This window comes from Maniola jurtina, chromosome 6, assembly GCF_905333055.1.
Source record: "Maniola jurtina chromosome 6, ilManJurt1.1, whole genome shotgun sequence".
In the NCBI taxonomy this organism is placed as follows: domain Eukaryota; kingdom Metazoa; phylum Arthropoda; class Insecta; order Lepidoptera; family Nymphalidae; genus Maniola; species Maniola jurtina.
This window is the reverse complement of record NC_060034.1, coordinates 12,682,682-12,702,586: the sequence shown is the minus strand read 5'-3', so window position 1 is coordinate 12,702,586 and position 19,905 is coordinate 12,682,682.

Genomic DNA, 19,905 nt, shown 5'->3' with positions numbered 1-19,905 from the left:
TGGCACAAATATTGGTAGAAAACGCTTTTGTGGATTATTTACCTAGACTAAGGGTTGATTCACATTGAAAGCGAATCAAAGCGAATAAAAATTGACAGATTTGCGTAAAAATAAATAATTTTAATAATAAGCGGTCTTAAATATTTGTATGTAAATTCTTGAGATCGTGTAAATTTCAAACTGATTATTTTCACGGAAATCTGGAAATATTGTATAGAAGCAGGCATTACTTTGCGGAAATCCATTATATACAAAGTATCAAAAGCTTAATTTGCTATAATCCACTAAAAAAGGGAAATCTGTATGCACCACCCGCCCTCCCACTTCTAAGCATGCAGGAAAAGTAAGCAAGCCCCAAGTACAACCACGCAACACCACAAAAATCCACCAGAACACACTTGACGCACGTTTATAATAACTATTAATTTACGTAACGTAAGTTTATATTACGTAAATTATTATTATTATTAAATAGAGGATGCCCGCGACTTCGTCCGCGTGGATTTAGGTTTTTAAGGATTCCGTGGGAACTGTTTGTCTATGCCAATTACAGGGACGCAAGCTACCACGGTACCAAATTTCATACAAATCGGTTAAACGGATGGGTCAAAAAGCCTATGTCCATACCCGGGATATAAGATAACTCTATACCGAAATTTGTCAGAATCGGATAAACTGTTGGGCCGTGAAAAGGTTGCAGACAGACAGACAGACACACTTTCACATTTATAATATTAAGTTTACGGATTAGTAAATGCCATCGCAAGCATTTGGAAATACGCTTCTATACGAGTCTCTATGTACGTTGAGGCCGTTACCATGTTGTGTCTGTCTAAGCGATTCTCAGCTCTATGGGCAAGTCTGACTCAAATTTATCTTCCCTAATACGTGTTTATACAACGGATATTAGCCTGAATTTGCTTTTTGGTACTCAGGCGAGGAGAAAAAATGGTAAAAGGGTTACGTTTACATAATCTTCAAAGGGCTTTGTTTGGGTAAGTCGATGCGATGTAAAATACTTACCAAGTGAAAACTTGCTTAGATTATTTATTATACTTACAACTAAAAGTAAAGTAGTATGGTACTACTATTACTAGAGTGTTATTACTAGAGTAATCTACCTACCAGTGTAATCTGCCACAGTTAATGCAGATGTCAAATCACGAAGTTTGTCAATCAATATTGCTTAACAAATTGTTTACGCCATTGATATAGGAGGAATATCGGTTTACGCGTACGAATAACAATAACCAACGAACCTTCGACCCTTGAGTATTCAACCAAAATGAAAGACTACGTATAAAAGTATAGGCAACCATTACAATATATTCTGAGGTATAGGTTAACCCACTGACATAATAATTATTTAGGTATCTATGAAGGTACATCTTAAACCGGGTCTTTCTAGACGTTTTTACTTTGTCTAAGGATTTTTTTCAATATCGTAAATGCCCATGGCACAAAAATTTGAAAATTTCCTACGCGATCTATGAAAAATCTTATTTCATGCGAGTGAAGTTGCAGGAAAAAGCTTGACTGACTACTGACTAACTGACTGACTGATCTATCAACGCACAGCTCAAAATATTGGACGGATTGGGCTGTAATTTGGCACGCACGTCGACGTATATATCCGCTAAGAAAGAATTTTTGGAAATTCAATCTATAAGGATGTAAAACCCCTAGGTATGGTTTGAAACTTGTATAGTCCACGTGGAGGAAGTCACAGGCACCAGCTAGTCGATAATATAAATCTACCTGGAGGTCGTCATATAGGTACTTCCACTAGAGCCTCCATAGCTCAACGGTTGAGGAGCGGACTGAATTCCGGAAGGTCGGCGGTTCAAACCCTACCCGTTGCACTATTGTCGTACCCACTCCTGGCACAAGCTTTACGCTTAGTTGGAGGGGAAAGGGGAGTCTTAGTCATGATTAGCATGGCTAATATTCTTTAATTAAAAAATAGGTTGAATCCGCAGCGATGAAACATGTTGAAATCCGGCAATGGTAGGATGAGACATCCAATTTTCTCTAAAGCTGGACTCCACTCGAGATCCTTGTCGTGATGAATAGAATGTTCGGGAAACAAATCTCTTTTACGAGTTATTCTGGGGAGGTGACCTTTTGTAGTACGTAAGTAACTCGGATTTGTTTTTATATTCCCGTTTTTGTTTTTCCGTTTGATAAATTGAATGATTATATCGGAAAATGGAAATTGTGTAGCTTTGTAACGGCTATGTACTGGGTTTGGTGTTTTTTTTTGGGTCTCTATACCTTAACTGATTTTCATAAAAGGTACAGAGATAGCTTATTGTATTTCGGAGATGGACGTTGACACTACTTTTTAACCCCCGACCCAAAAAGAGAGGTGTTTATAGAGGTGTTAAGAGAGGTGTGAGTTTGACGTGTGTATCTGTGTATCTGTCTATGGCATCGTAGCTCCTAAACTAATGAACCGATTTTAATTTTAATTTTTTTCCCATGGCATTTTGAAATACCTAAATCCACGCGAATGAAGTTACAGGCATCAATTATTAGTTTCATTCAAATATTATAGAACTTTACCTATAGGTTAAAAGCATTTGATAAGCACTGTAAAAATGATAGTATTCAAATTCTTGCGTTTTATTATTATTTATAGTAGGTAGATATTATATTCAAGATGTTGGATATTATATTCGTTTAAAGTAGTCGGTATAGTATTACAGTAGGATGAAAAACAAAAATAAAATTTAATAAATTAAATTTCATAGTTGCGAAATGTAGTTCAGCTGAAAATAAAACACTGAAACTATGGAGTTGAAAAATGTATCTCCCGTTCATAATCTGGAGGAACGCCAAGCGAAAATATTCTGCAATAATAAAGGAAAACCTTTTAAACATTTTCCACACCAGTCTTTAATCGTGCTATGGGTAAGTAAATAATAGGTATATAATATAGTAGGTATTGCGTACCTACAATTATTATTAATAACTTAAACAGTGCTAAATATGCTGGAACATACTTTGCAAAATATAACAAGGGCTTCCATAATAAAAATAAAAGTATAGGTACAAGAATTCTTAAAAAAAAAAAAGAATAGACCTCAAATTATTATCACAAGTCACAACCCACCATTTTTAACCGACTTCGAAAAAAGGAGGAGGTTCTCAATTCGTCGGTATCTTTTTCTGTCCTAAAATTTTGTTCTTTTCGAACTTACAACATATTTATTATATTTTTATGCTGGAAAAGCAAAGAGTTTTCATAAATCATCATCACAAATCTTTTATTTTGCCAGAAAACATGAAAAATGTGTTAACAATCTTATAGGTAGGTCATCAATGTAATCGGCCGGTTCTGGCATGCAAAATTGTTATTATTATCACTTCTACGAGTAATTCATTATAAACAAATTTCTATACAAATCCATTCAATGTTTAAAAATCCCTTAGCGAATTTTTGATTTTCCGGAACAAAAATGTATTTCATGTATGAAAAACATATCATTAAGCATATTTTTGCTGAGCGAATTGTCTATCTCATATTTAAATAAGTATCGAAAGTTATTTGAACACACACGCATGCACCTTGCAGCTAGACTGCGATATAATATAGCAATAATCGCAATTATCGCGCTGCCACAGTGGACGACCCTCATCACGTGTGCGGTCAGATTAATCACGGATTAACTCAATTTCACTAAACAAATCTAAATCCACATCGAAGGAGTTGCACTCATCATCTATGTACTTGGTTCAGAAATCGTTTCCATCTCTAAAACGAATAACATACGCTACTTATTATCCAAACGATTCAAAAAATTCTCAGGATTTTTTAAAAACTAAATATCTACTAATCTAATTTATTTATTTACTATAGTACCGCCCACAGAGTTATACATTTAAATTATACATGTTGTTCCTTAAATTCTAGGGCTCTTATGCAACTCCACTTACGGGCAGTCACGGCGTGCATTAACATAAACATAAGTCGTACAGTAAAATATAAAATATAATAATATAATAGCTAACCTAAGGACTATGAAAAAATACCTAAGTTATAAATTTTAAAAGAATATAATAAGATGGAAATTAAGTTAAAGTAAAGTTAAGTTAAACTAAGCTAAATTATCTAAATCATCTAAAATACAATATACTTACGGCTAGGGACTGACACTAATTATCGTTATCCTATTGAGGAATCGAATGATTTTAACAACTTGGCTTTAAATTTAGCTAGGTTATCGCAAAACAGATCCGTGGTAATGTCCTTGTCCAAAAATTCCTTATATCTAATACGAAATTGTATGAAATACTTTAGCCACGGATGCAACTCCATTTAAATTCTCTCTGCTATTAAATTACGACACCAACAAATATATGTTGGCGTCGCGGCGTGATATGTCTCTATCTCATATTTAAATATCGCCAGTAATTTGAACATAAACGCGCGCACCTCGCAGCGAGAGTGCGATATAATATAGCAATAATCGCAATTATCGCGCTGTCACAGTGGACGACCCTCATCACGTGTGCGGTCAGATTAATCACGGATTAACTCAATTTCCAGCGGACAAATCTGCCTTTGTTATCTACCCAAAATTTTGTTCCAACGTTTTATTTTCCTGCATACAGAGGCAATTTGGATACAAATTTCATTTGCTTTTCATTCCATACTTTTTTTAAAACTTTTGTTGAAATTTTTTTGACCAAGGAGAAATAATAAAAGGTAATTGTTAATTAATGTGTCTGTCTTAAACTTAATAATTTACTAGTGCATGATATCACAAATTGAGTTATCTTGCTATCAAAAAAAAATATCAAATAGGAAAAATAGCTAATTATGTTATTGAGGATCGAGGATAACGTAAAAAAGCGACACTCACTTCTCCCGTGCCCGCAGCATAAGGGTAGGTACGCCTAGTTATGTAAAGCGCTGTCCTTGTCCCGCTGAAATAACACATAGCGCCGTCCCTGTCAAAAGTATATGATCAAAGGTCGTTTGTACGAAGTGTTGAAGGTGTAGTAATAGTGTAAATGAAATAAGGTAAAAGTTATATCATTTCGTGAATCTCAATTCTTTAGTAGGTAGGTTGGTACGCCATACCTTATGATGAGTTAGGAGTAAATGAAACTTTTCGATACAAAGGCCGTTCGCCTAATTTCCTCTCGAACATTATCCCGAATAAATTAAGGTGGAATGGAAAAGTTACGTGAAACGTGATTGGCATCCCAATTTGGAGTTGTTTTATTCACCATCACCTTTATTCACGTTAAAACAATGTTTTCTGTAGTCTAAAAACAATTGACACGCGAGTTATATTGTTAGGTCGCAACAAGGTGAACGCAGAGGAAAAGATGGGTTATCTTACCTACCTTTTGTTACGAATATCTTACTTTATTAACTTATATCATCGAAATCGGTTAAGCGGATGAGCCGTGAACAGATAGAGATGTAATAGTACATGGGTCCAAATCAAACCACTATTTCATGACGACTGACTTTATTCATAACTGACAAGCCTACCTACTTTACTAGCTTATGCCCACGAGTTCATCAGCGTGGATTTAGGTTTTCGGAAATCCCTTGGGAAATCCCGTGGGAAATTTTTTGGGATAAAAAGTAGCTTGTGCTTCAAGATATTATTATCTATCTCCATTCCAAATTTCAGCCAAATCTGTTTGGTAGTTCTTGCGTGAAGAAGTAACACACACACGGATACATACCTACACACGAACTTTCACCTTTATAATATTAGTAAGGAGTGTGATAGTTTGGATTTTTTCGGCCAGAGCTCCGTCTATATTTCTCTATTAGTCAATGCAGAACACAGACATGAAATGTACGAATAAAAAATTCTTAGCAAGCGCTGAAACATTTAACGTCCCAAGTTTTGTGCGAATTCCACAGTTTTTCATAGCAGTTTTCACTGAGTTTCCATTGACTAAATGCAATCGAGATTTCTTTTTGCTTTTACTTGGAAAAGTTGGACGTATTAACAATGTATGGCGCAAGTTTCAAATTGTATTTTGAGTTATGAATTTCCCGCTGTTAATTGTCGCCTTGCAGAGTTTTACTTAGTTTACTTAGTTCTTTTAAAATTAGTGGCTTTGTCTTTCACACCAGATCTTCTTGACAAAGGTGTTTTGAGTATTTAAAGTTTCCTTATAATGAAGTTAAGTTTGTATGTTCCGAGAGGCCTTGGTAAATAGGGAAGCTGCTAATTAGAAGCTGAAAGTTTATAAACTATTTCTGCATTTCTTCGCTAATCTATTGCGATCATCTTCAACTTTAAAGAGTTAACGCATTAGCCGTGTTGCTTTATATAAAAATCAGAACCTTTTCTTTTGGCTTCACCGCAATCAGGTAAGAACCAATCTTTTCCAATACCACCCTGGGTCTGACTCGTTGGGCATCTCACCTATCTAAATATATAAAAGGAAAAGGTGATTGACTGACTGACTGACCTATCAACTTCCAGCTCAAATTACTGGATGGGTCGGGCTGTTTGGCATGCAGATAGCTATCCAAACGAAAAAAAAATACCATAAATTTGCCATTACAAACTTATATTTGCATTTGGGGATAATTTAAGCAACCAAATAGTTGCACTTATCCTTCTAAGGTACGTACGGAACCCTTGGGGCGCGATCCAACTGGTTTTTCTAACAATTTCTAAAATAGTGTTGCAGCTTCAAAAAAGAACAACAATTTATCAAGTTTTTGACGCAAGAAAAGTGCACTGAAGCACAGTTTTCAGCTCTCTTGTAAAATATATCTACGTCACGGAGATGCCCGAAGCAGCTCTCACTGTCTGAAAATACGACGTCAAAGACAGTTTTATTTGTTTTGGTGCTAAAGTTTAGTGAATGAAAACCATATAATCAACGGCTTTCTTTAGGAATCTTGGGATTTCCATATCAATTCAATCTTTTACCCACTTAAAACATGAAAATTAATATTTGTTTGTCTGACTGATCTATTTTTAGGTAATTATTTTTGTGCTATTTATTTTATCATCACAAACCAGTGTTATTTCTTAAAATAAAAACCCATAAGAACCTACTTTATTCAAACTTTAACTTAACCCTAACTTTCGCAAAACTTGGTAGGTACGAGTAGATAACTTAAAGTATCTTCAGACATCCGAGTTATTCTTAGCCGCTTATGTGGTTTAGATTTTACCGAAATACGGATCCCCTCACAAAGCGTGTGCCTTTATCTTCACCCTTGAGCCATTTATAATGTTAAATGTGATAACACTCACAGGCAAAATGTCAGACGTGATACGCGAGTCCCGACGAAAGAGTTAATCCAACTTTATACAAATGTAGCATAGTTTATACATCCACGAAACTGATTGCCAAAGTAATTTCAACCATCGACTCTTAAAATACAGACGATACAAAATTTTCATGCAAGGCAAAGTTAAGTTGGCACGGTCGACATCTCCCCTGTAATTTGCCTCAAGAAATTATTACGATCAACTTACATAAACCGAAGTTGTTTGAAAATTAAACGTAACATACGCGGCTTCGTGGTCTAAAGTTCTGACGAGTTCTTCGTAGGTCACGAATCACGATTGTTGTTTGAGCTTCGTATAAACCATTACACATTCTAAAGGATAAGTTTAAAAGCTTTAACATGGGGAACGCATCTAATTTTCGCGGATTATGCTGATTAACCACCCTAAAATAGAGGAATAAACGTTAGGATTAAATTCTCGAAAAAGTCAGTCCGTATCCACCCTAGATTACAAAGTTAAAAACAAATTCACTGTCCGAGGTGGACACGTTTCTGAAGTCAAATCATTTAGTTACAAGTATAAATTAAAAATTTATAACACCCCCGACAAGTGAAGGTTACAGTAATAACTAGAAAAGAGCTGATAACTTTCAAACGGCTGAACCGATTTTCTTGAATTATAGCTAAGAACACTCTCAATCAAGCCACCTTTCAAACAAAAAAAACTAAATTAAAATCGGTTCATTAGTTTAGGGGCTACGATGCCACAGACAGATACACACGTCAAACTTATAATACCCCTTTTTTGGTCGGGGGTTAAAAATAGGTAATATTGTACAGTTTTCGATTGTCAATAATTGTTGGATTTGGAAGATAATAATGTAATGCTGATAATAATTAATTACATAAACTTAAACTAAAAGGGTTCTAATTTTCAAAAGTCTGAGAAGATGTAGTTCCGTTGTCCCCGCTAGCCGGGACAACGGAATTCGAATAAAATTATTAAAAGAGAGAGGTTGTTTCCGAGAATACACCCTAAGGTAGCTGGATAAACGGAATAAGACATTTTCGCCATCAATACCTGGTAGGTATAGCTCATTTTATTATAGCTAGATACAGAGGTCCACAATCTTATTCTGAAAGGAGATCCGTACTTAGTAGGGGACCAGCAATAGGTTGTAATAATAATAATCATGATGACAGAGGTCCGATATTATCGTGTTCGAAAAAATCCAGAAGAGTAAGTATCAAAAGAATATCATGTTACAAAGCTGATTGCACAATACAGGTAAATTTTACGCATTTTAGCGGAAAAAATTTACATGAAGTCATCAATATGCGCTACATACATCATCAGGCTTTACAGGGAAACACAAATGACGTCATTCGTATTTCCACTTTCCAGAACTGAAAAATCTGTTAGTGAGAGCTGAAATTCGTTGTATTTTCTTTTATTTAATTAGAATCACCATCATCATCGTCGTTGTCAACAGATTGCCCGCCCACTACTGAAGACAAGTCTCCTTTCAGAATGAGAAGGGTTTCAGCCATAGTCCACCACGCTAGCCAAGATCAGATACAGACTTCACACACCTAATAGAGAACTCCCAACCTTAAGGTTTCCTCACATGTTTTCTTTCACCACATACATAGCACGGAAAAATTCTAGAAGTGCGTACTCGGGATTGAACCCACGACCGTCCGACGAGGCTAACGTCTTTACTACTAGATTATCACCACTTCAATCCCGGTTCATTAACTAAAATCTTGATGTAAACTGAAAACGGTAAAATGTAAGCCAATGTACAATTTTATTGGATGATATTAGAAGTGCTTAGAGATAATGCAATAAAGTTATCTCATAGGTAGTTTGGGTCGCATTTTCGACATACCATTGTCACTTCCGAAGATAAATGTGTCCGCCTGGGGCCTTTGATGTTATATTTTCCGTTGAAATTGCAAAAAAACTGCGGTGTTACTTGTTAGTATACAACAACTTTAGATGTAATATACCTAGTAGGTATTTAGGGAACTAGTAATATTTATGTACCTTAAATGGTTTAGGTACTTACCAATAATATTATTATTGGTCGTCCTAGTCATTTCAGATGCCCATCGTATTTATCTCTTTTTTCATACGAGTAAGATCAATTTTCTCCTTCAACACTGCATCTTTACTGCACTCCAAATAGCAATCATAGACATACTAGTACTTATTTAGTTAAATACATACCTTAATACCTAGGTATACCTGCCCATGGGTTACCCATATACCTAATCTGCGAAATTTCAGAGCGCAATTTTTTTTATTAGATACTAGCCGATGCCCGCGACTTCGCCCGCGTGGATTTAGGTTTTTTGAAATCCCGCGGGAACTCTTTGATTTTCCGGGATAAAAAGTAGCCTATGTGCTAATCCAGGATATTATCTATCTCCATTCTCAATTTCAGCCAAATCCGTCTAGTAGTTTTTGCGTGAAGGAGTAACAAACATACACACACACACACACACACATACAAACTTTCGCCTTTATAATATTAGTGTGATAGTGTGATTATACTATATGAAATCTGTGTCGTGCGTTTTATCGCGAGTGCGTACGGTTTCATATAATTTTTATAATTTTTTTTTAAAAGAATATTAGCCTTTATTATGCTGACTAATATTCCCCTTTCCCCTCCAACTAAGCGTAAAGCTAGTGCTAGAAGTGGGTACGACAATAGTGCAACGGGTGGGGTTTGAACCGGCGACCTTTCGGTATTCAGTCCACTCCCTTAACCATTGAGCTATCGAGGCTATAATTTATAATATTATGTAATGAACTCTGTGGGTGAAATCGCGTGGTGTTTGCAGTGCGGGCCTACTCTAAAGATAATAAGCGAAGAATTAAACTCCTGGAAGACTCCTGGCCTGTAAGGAAAGGACCATGCTTTATTACCACAAAGCGGCAACTGAGTTTACGCGGATGAGAATGCAAAATTTATGTCGATAAAAATCCGACAAGTTTTAATTTTTTTGAACTGCTCTTCCCGAATTAAGTTAAAAGCTTCCGTCGAAAAATGCATGTATTTTTAAGAGCCGGTCGCAAATTCAAGCGTATGCCTGTATTGAACGGCTTCAGACTCCCGTGGGAATTTCAACTCAATCAACCCAACTTGTCAAAAGTGGACTGCGACAAATCACAAAAATCGCAAGAAAGTTCTTTAGAAATGAAAGAAAAAACGTATAATTAATCATTAGGCTTCACAAAACTAGTTTTACATAAGGGTTAGTTATTCCGGTGCCTTCGCCACTTGGGCACAAAGTAGAGTAAGTACTCATGTGACTTGGGTATTTAAGCTAAGGCCCCAAGCAGAAGAAGAGCCAGAATAAACAGTGTCATGTGTGGCTGTGGTCCAAGTCGGCCAATCCACACTTGGTCAGCGTGGCAGACTATGGCCAAACTGTATGTACTCCGTAGTGAGTCGGTAATGAGTTGATACTGACGATGATGATGAACCATTCAGCTGGCAAAAGAGGAGGGATATTTGACTCTAATAAAAATTTGCATTCGCATTGATTTCGCAAACGGATCGCTGAAAAATAGACCCACAATATTTTTGAAACATCTACCTATCCAAAGAAATCCCATTCCGTGAGGTACACGAGAAAAAATGTCCCCGCTTTACATAGGTTTTTTTTACCAGTTTGTTGGGGTGAAATATTTTATAATGAATACATTTACTTACACCTTTGTGTATCTGCAAATAAATGAAATTGAAATTGAATATATAATATGTACGTGCACCCATGATAAAATACAGCTTTCTTTAAAACTACTAAGAGCCTCCAAGTTAAACCCTGAACGGACGGACAGATGAACATGGTTAAACTATAAGGGTTCCTTGTTGACTACGGTCCCCTGAAAATGTTCTTTACAAAAATTAAAAGTTCGAAAACTTTTGTTTTACACATCGTTAATACTTGGAAGTTGGGCAGGAAACTTGACTGCATTATAGTCAATGGAAGCTAAAAAAAGTTGCTAAAAAATACATAAGCTCCGCGCAAAGTTGAAAGTTGGGTAAATGTTTCCGAAGTTGCTTGAAATTTTTAACGTTTCATTTTATAAGTTCTGTTGTTTTCAACGTATATTCAAATAGACATACTTACTTAATATTTTCATCGTCATCATGATCAAGAATGAGAAGGGTTTAGGCCATAGTCTGCCACGCTGGTCGAGTGCGGATTGGCAGTCTTCAGATACCTTTGAGAACATTATGGGGAACTTTCGGGCATGCAGGATTCCTCACAATGTTTCCCTTCACTGTTATATAGGTAGGTTCCTTAGAGTCAAGAGTGAATAGGCAAGCGCGCTCCATCTTAGGCTGTATCATCACTTGCCACCAGCAGTGAGATGATTCGCTTACTCAGTGTCTAACACTATGATAGCCTTCGAGCTTATTTTGTAATCCATTGAAGGTTTTCTACGAAAAAATATATTGATACTACCCTGTGAAGCAGCAATGTAGAACCAACCTCGGTGGCAATCATTTAGGGTTATATACTGAGTTAGTGAATCACCTAGCCAAGCGCTAGTCTATAAATTAAAAAGAAAAATAAATAGTTGTAATACTTATAGTCCAAAGAATTATGTAAATTCATTGTTGCTAATTATTATTTTACATTGTACAACAGAATTAGCCATAGTTTGTGATAGGTATAATAATAATAATAATGTATTTATTATAATAACTAGTTCAATATTAAACAATAGGCAACTATTAATGTCTTATACAGACTTAATATAGATGAACTCTATTATCCTAATTTGCAATCACAGGTAGGCAATTACTATTGCATACAAACACATAATTACTAGAATGTAATTGCTATTGCAAACCTCTATGGATTAACATAATGAATAGTTTTGGTGGTTTTGATGACTCTCTGGCACAAGAGCTAATTTAAATCCATATCCATACTATAATATTATAAATGAAAAGTGTGTCTGTCTGTCTGTTAACTGTTTGTCTTCAAGCTTTTCAGGAAAGCCGGCAAGATACTCAACAGTTGCTACTCGTATTAAAAAAAAACAAAACGTAACAATATGTAAATATATAACTATACAATAAAAATAAAAAGTATAAAATATACAATACATATTTTTTGAGAAATGTATCATTTGATGTACTTACCTTTCACTCGAAATTCTTTGTGATCTGTTTAACCGCCTTTGAGGTTTGGTACAGAGATAGGTTGCATCCTGAGAACGAACAAGCTTTTTTCCGTGACTTTTAACATCCTAAATCCACGTGTAGCGAGCATTATATAATAGTATTTCGTACAGAGATACCTTGCATCGTTACCGGGTTATAAATTAATTATTTTATTAATATTAAAAACATTCTATTAACTGATACCTACTCGAAATCCAATTTGCGTAATCGAATGCAATGAATACACACGGGGCTTAATATCGATACATCAGAAATATGGAATAATATATTATTATTCGATAAATTAATTGAGTGAATATTCTCGTAGCTCTCTTTTGCGTTCACCCGTAATAAAGTACACCGGCGAGCTTACTGACCGAGATGTAGGGGCTACTGGATATGAATTAATTTTGTACTTACATTAATATCATATTTGGTACCCACATTTTTAGGGTTCCGTACCCGAAGGGTGCTAACGGAACCTTTTTACTAAGACTTCGCTGTCCGTCCGCCCGTCCGTCTGTTTGTGAACGGGCTGTACCTATCTCGTGAACCGTAATAAATATACAGTCACGACACACACTTGACTGATTTTTATTTCATATAGATTCAGATCTACTTTTAGTTTTGTAATATTTTTGAGATAATGCCAAAAAACAAAATTATGCACCTTCCGCCTCCTCCACTTCCCGCCCCTACCACATAACCCTATCCCATGTGTTTTGGACCAATCAGATTCCTGTTAAATGACGTGGTGTCAATAACCTAATCGGTTGAAAACTCTCGTCTCCGCTCCGCTTTGCTTCAGTGGAAACGCACCCTTAGCCACCACTCGGCGCGCTGCAACTGTACACTATTCGCTGCCACTCGCCGCGCATCGTCTCCACTCACCTTACTCGGTCTGCATTGATCATATAACCTGGGTCGTCATTGTTTAACAAAAATATATAAAACAAGTGTTTTAAATAATAAAAAAAATCTGTAAACGGTATTAACACGTTTTTAATTCCGTTTTAAAAAATTATTTTGGGTTATTTTTAAACTTTTTTTTAACCCCGGTCCTAAGGTAAGATTTTATTTCAGGGCGTAGCAATCGTAGTTTAATAAAGATGAGAAAGTACTCGTAATAATTATTAAATGCTAAATTGTAGTAGGTACCTACCTGCAAGATTTAATTTGCAAAGTTATTCGATGCTAGGTTCTATATATTTTAACATTCTCTCCAGTTCATTTAATACACTTAATTAATTCCTTTTCAGTGTTACTTCGGGACTCCGCGGCTTCCTTCCGAGTTTTTAATTAAATGAGCTTCTTCTGCAGGTAAAATTGTATTTGGCTCAATTTCACATTATTATTTTAAGACTTCGCTGGCATAGTGATGAGCGCCGTGAACTTACGAGTATATTGAAAGTTTGCTGGTTCGATTCTCGGCAGGTTAGGGGTGATAAAAAAAATCCAGCTGAGTTTATTATAGGCTTCTTCACAGGCCAGGGCGCGTTTGGAACCCTCGTTGCTTTAGTTTTAAATTGACCTTAAAATATCACCATTACTTACCTCACTTGCATAATTTCACACATTTAACTTTCGAAAAGTGTACAAAAGTAGTTACCACATTTTGAAAGATTTTGAATTGATTAGGTGATTTATTTTTTTATATTTTGGAATTTTATAATATCTAGATGGTCTCCAGTCTGTTCTCGTGGGAGGTTTCGGCTGTAGCTACTTTACGAGCTAAAACGTGCCGCCATGCGATTAGACATTAAGGTATGATGCCCCGTAAAAACTGAGAACAGATCTGGCTTTAATATTGTCGCACCTCTTCTTATAAGTTACAATCTGATACAACAATACCTACTTCTAACGTTTCCCTTTCAAAGCATTACATTAAGAGCAATATTAATAGTTTGTGTAATATTATAATAACTGTAGGCGTAAACCAAAAACCCTACTGCCTGTCAAATATTTATCCTAGGCTCCAACTCTAAATTGACTATGGGCTACTATCCTATAAAGAGATTTGTTCCCGTTGAAAATCGGATACAATACCGATTAATCCCGTAAAATCTAAGAGTTCCCACGGAATTTTATAAAGCTTTAGGTTTCCACGCGGACAAAGTCGCGGTTATCATCTAGTATGATTATAATGAGAGCTGAGTCAACATGCACCCTGCACTATCTCACATGCAGTCTTCAAACTTGCACCACTATACTGTAGACGTATTTACTCCGACATGCATTTAAGATCAAACCAATCCTTGCAGGAGGAGAGACGAATCGGGACGCAATCATAACACACTACGCTATATCTCGCATGCAAATAGTCTTCAAACTTGCGCGATTACTCTGCAGATGTACTATGGAATGCATTTAAATCGGAGTCATGTTTGCTGTTCTGTATACTACGAAACGTAATAATTAAAGAAATGGAAGCGCTATGATAACACCGCATCATATCTCGCATGCAAACAGTCTTCTTTGTCTCCTACTAAGGATTACGGAATGCAATTAGATCAGAGCAATATTTGCAGTGCTGAACAAACATCATGGTGCGTATGACGAGAAACGTGTCGAGAAACGAGATATAGCCACGCCTCGCACTATGTCGCTTGCAAATAGTCTTCAAACTTGCGCGATTACTTCGCAGAGTATTTACTATGGAATGCGTTTATTATCAACATATGATTATGAAGAGAAAGAAATCCAATCGCAATCATAACACCGCATCATATCTCGCATGCAAACAGTATTTTTTGTCTTCTACTACGGATTGTGGAATGCAATTAGATCAGAAAAATGTTTGCACTTCTGAACAAACATCACGGCGTGTATGACAAGAGACGTGTCAAAAATCGAAATACAGCCACGTGTCGCACTATCTCGCATGCAAATAGTTTTCAAACTTGCGCGATTACTCCGCAAACCTACTATTACGGAATGCATTTAGATCAGAGCAATGTTTGTAATGTTGAGGACTACCGAGCGTATGACTAAAGATGAGTCGAGATGTCGTCACATCCTGCGCTATCTCGCATGCAAACAATTTTCAGACTTGCACGATTACTCGGCAGTTATTTGAATGAGAACATAATCTACTACACATGTGTAAATACACTACGATTTTTTTGCTATTTTACCATCTGTGGTTAGCAGCGCAAAGGAGTAGGTACATCGTGCTATCATTATGTAAGTACTAACTAAAGGATTCCCGTGACTTAGGCTGAGATTTATAGAGCGCACTTTGACTTTGTCAGACTTAAGACACTGTTAAAACGAGACAGCGTTATACCGCTGGCATAAATATGTCTCGTTTTAACTGAAACTTAAGTCTAAGCAAAGTCAAAGTGCACTCTATAGATTTCAACCTTAGTCCGCGTGGGTTTAGGTTTTTTGACAATCCCGTGGGAATTCTTTGATTTTCCGGGATAAAAAGTAAACTGTATCCGTCTCCAGGGTGCAAGCTATCTCTGTGCGAAATAAATGATACTCACGACCTTCATCCAAGTGGATTTATGTTTTTAAAAATCCAGTGAGGAATTTTCCGTCAGGTCATAATCTACCACGCTGGCCTGGAATACTTCACGCATCTTTGAGAACATCAGACTCTCAGGCAAGCAGGTTTTCTCACGATGTTTTCCGTCACCGTTAAAACAAGTGATATTTAATTACTTCAAGGTAACAAGCATAGGTCGAAGTCAGTAATATTCAGAACAGAAACCACTTTTTAAACGAGAACCATAATTTCCTGAACTACTAAACCTAGATTCGTACAATAGTGTTAGAGTTTCACGAAAAAGCAATCTATCTATTGACTTGGCATTTCATTTGGAAGCCCTAAAAAACCGGGCAAGTGCGAGTCAGACTGGAACACGAAGGGTTCCGACTTCCATATTGTGGTCCTACAGGAATTCCAATTTTTCTTTTTATTTTCATTTGCACTGCGGCCGTATTGTTATAGCGGCAATAAAAATTTCAACTCTCTACCTATTACGATTCACAAGATACAGCCCGCTGACAAACAGGCAGACAGACAGACTGACGAACAGTGGAGGGTCAGTATCAGGTTCCGTTAGCATCCTTCGGGTACGGAACCCAAATACTGACACGAAATCGTTTAGGCCGTGGACTTTTAATATCAGTAATAGCAGGCCACATAGAGCTTCAAAGGATTGACTAAAAGGTTAGTAGAAGCGCTATTGAAAACTCATGTCCAGATTTAGATTAAAAGCATTTACGCCAGAAAATCAATACGATTGGTTTTTGTCCTGTATAATAGTTTTGCAAGCCGCACTGCCTATTCCATATTTTATTTAGACTGATGTTAGGATTAAAGTTTTTTTTAATAGACTAGCGCTTGGCTGCAATCAGACCTGCTGGCAAGTGATGATGCAGCCTAAGATGGAAGACGCTTGCCTAGAAGATGCCTATTCACTCTTGACTAAAAATAAAAATAATTTATTGAATAAAAATAATTTGAATTTGAATTTGACTTGCAGGTACTTAACCATATTTAAAACCTACTAACTCATTACCTACATGAAATTTGTTGATTTGTCCTTCAATTACGCCGCAACAGAGCAACGTAATTTTTTTGCATGTAAATATAGAATAGTGAAATAAGAAAGCGGATAGGCATAGCATTGAAGAAGGATGTGTCGACTGCAAGAGTGGTATAGGCTACTTTCTATCCTGAATTCTTAAATCCACACGAGCAAAGTCGCATGCATCGTATAGTATTAAACTTTAACTAGCACAACTTCTTCTTCTTCTCTTCTGGGCTGGTTTCCGCACTTAAACGTTTCCGTCTGTTGTGCGTACTAGCACAACTTATTTAGTTACTTCTATGATGCAATAAAGTTTGTGAAGGTTTTATGAGACCCATTAAAAATTATAAAATCTATTGAAGATGCGAGAAAAACTAGAGGAGTCGAGTACCTACTAAATCATTTTTAAAACTCCGAGCACTAAGGACCGTTTTATACAGGAAAACGAACAAAAGTTGAAGTATAATGTTACAGAGGAACATCAGCTCGACTAATTAATACCCGGGGAGTCTCAGCTGTGTAATTAACGGGCAATTTCGAGCGATTTTTTAAATGGCACCCGAAAGCAAAGGAATCCTTTTCAATTCAGGAACTTGATACTTTAATATCTCAGTAATTTCAAATTGCGTGTCGTCAGGTCTGTCGCTTTTCTGTGACTTGTTAAATGTTTTGTGCTGAAAGTTTTTCACTAATCGTTAACTTGAGTGGTGTGAGTGAAAACGCTTTGCCATCTTGTTTTTGTGTAGTCAATTAAAAGTTCTAACCAGTGTAGAGTGGATTCTCTTGATGATTCGAAAACACGAATAAAAAAATCCATTCTATTCTATTCATTCATACAACTTACAATGTCAGACTCTAGTCTTTCAAAATGTATTTAAACTTTTAGCAGCCGATTATGTTAGTAGAACAGACGTCACTGCCTACTTTAACATTCATGCGAGCGATCTCTTTGACCTTTTTAATATGTAGTAGGTATGCTGTATGAGAGTCCTTTGGTACTGACAAATAGGTATAAGTACCTAGTTGTAATCGTTCAAACTTATCTAACTGTCTAGTTATAATCGTTGAAACTTCTCTCATTACTGAAAGCAAAATAAACTAGCGTTAAAAAACTCGGTCAAGTGCGATTTGGAGGAAGGGTTCCGTACCATCGTACAAGAAATAACACTTTTTATTTTATTTTTTATTTTCATGGTAGAATTTTGAATTTTTTTTGCGTTTGTTGTTATAGTGGCAATAGAAATACATATCTTGTGAAAATTTCATGTCTCTACCTACTATATAATAGTCCGTCCGTCCGTCCGTCCGTTCGTCCGTCTGTCTGCCTGTGGACAGACAGACGGACGAACGGACGGACGGGTGGACAGCGGAGTCTTAGTACCTATTTAGGGTCCCGGTGGCACCTTTCTGGCAAGGAACCCTAAAAACTAGATTTTTGCAATACCTGTCGATTGCAGCGCCCTCTGGTGACGTACAAAACTATTAACTAATTAAGTAACTAAAATAACCACATCATAATCGATCCAGTTCTTTCGTTTGAAATGGGCGTCGTTTTCACCAAAAACGCACTGCAACCCGTCTAGGAACTTCATCTGAAGTAGTTTTTAAATAATGACATTATGAAATGTCAAAACACTATCAAAATGGATATAGGTGGTACCTACTAGTTATGAAGGAATATATTGTATAGCATACCCATTAAACACACAGTACGTAAATACATACAATCCATTATCGCAATGCAAACGCATTAGATATCTGTTCCGCATATTGGATACTAGCCGATGCCCGCGACTTCACCCGCGTGGATTTAGGTTTTTCTAAATCCTGTGGGAACTCTTTGATTTTCCGGGATAAAAAGTAGCCTATGTGCTAATCCTGGATATTATCTATCTCCATTTCAAATTTCAGCCAAATCCGTCCAGTAGTTTTTGCGTGAAGGAGTAACAAACACACACACACACACACACAAATACAAACTTTCGCCTTTATAACGTGTTATGTGTTATCGCCTATTAGTGTGATATAATGAGTGGTAAAGCAAGTTAAGCCCACGATGGCTAACATGCTCTACAAGCCACATCAAAACGGTTAAGGGCAATTTCAGATAGTTGTTCACCCATCCAGTTACCGACTCGGCTTAACGTTGCTTAACCAGCGCTATCATATAGCTAGCTATGATATGCGCATTCGAAACTAGGTCATATAGTAAACTCTCATACTTCAACATAAGCAACCGAAAATCTCCAGAAAAACATAGCTATGCATACTTAAACTGCAATGTAAAATTTATACCGAGTTTAAATGTAACAAAAATACGTATAACATGAATCCAGTCTGTCTGTTTTCGAGTTCAAGTTTATCAAACTTCACTCATGTTTATTGCAATGTTTTCCGACAAAATGCTAATTTCCGTCTTCGCAGCTCGCACAAACGGTGTTGACACGCTCTGGATTTCAAAATAATAATCGACTATCGAGTTACCGATAATATCGATAAAATAATCGATGTTTTATTTTTGACACTATCTGTCCTATTCTATTTTTAGACGAAAATTTTGGGAATTCCAATATCACGAAAACGAGTTCATAATTCCCTTTGCCTGCGCAACTCTGAATGCTTTGATGATAATATAATTGATATTGATCTACAGGTTCGACTGATAGATATTCATAATAATTTGAGGCAAAATTTTAAATTAATAAACAGGAATCGGGAAAGGAATAAAAATGCACTATGGGAAAAACAGCAGTGGTAAAAATATCTCCAGATACAAAATATGCAGTTGAAACTGTATTTTCTGGATTGCCATCGAGATTATTTAATAAAATAAAAATATTATGATCTGAACCGATTAGAAGTTCTACCAAACAACTGTGATAAATCGATAACAATATGAAATCGATAAAAACATCGATGAATTATTCACCAACACTAGTTT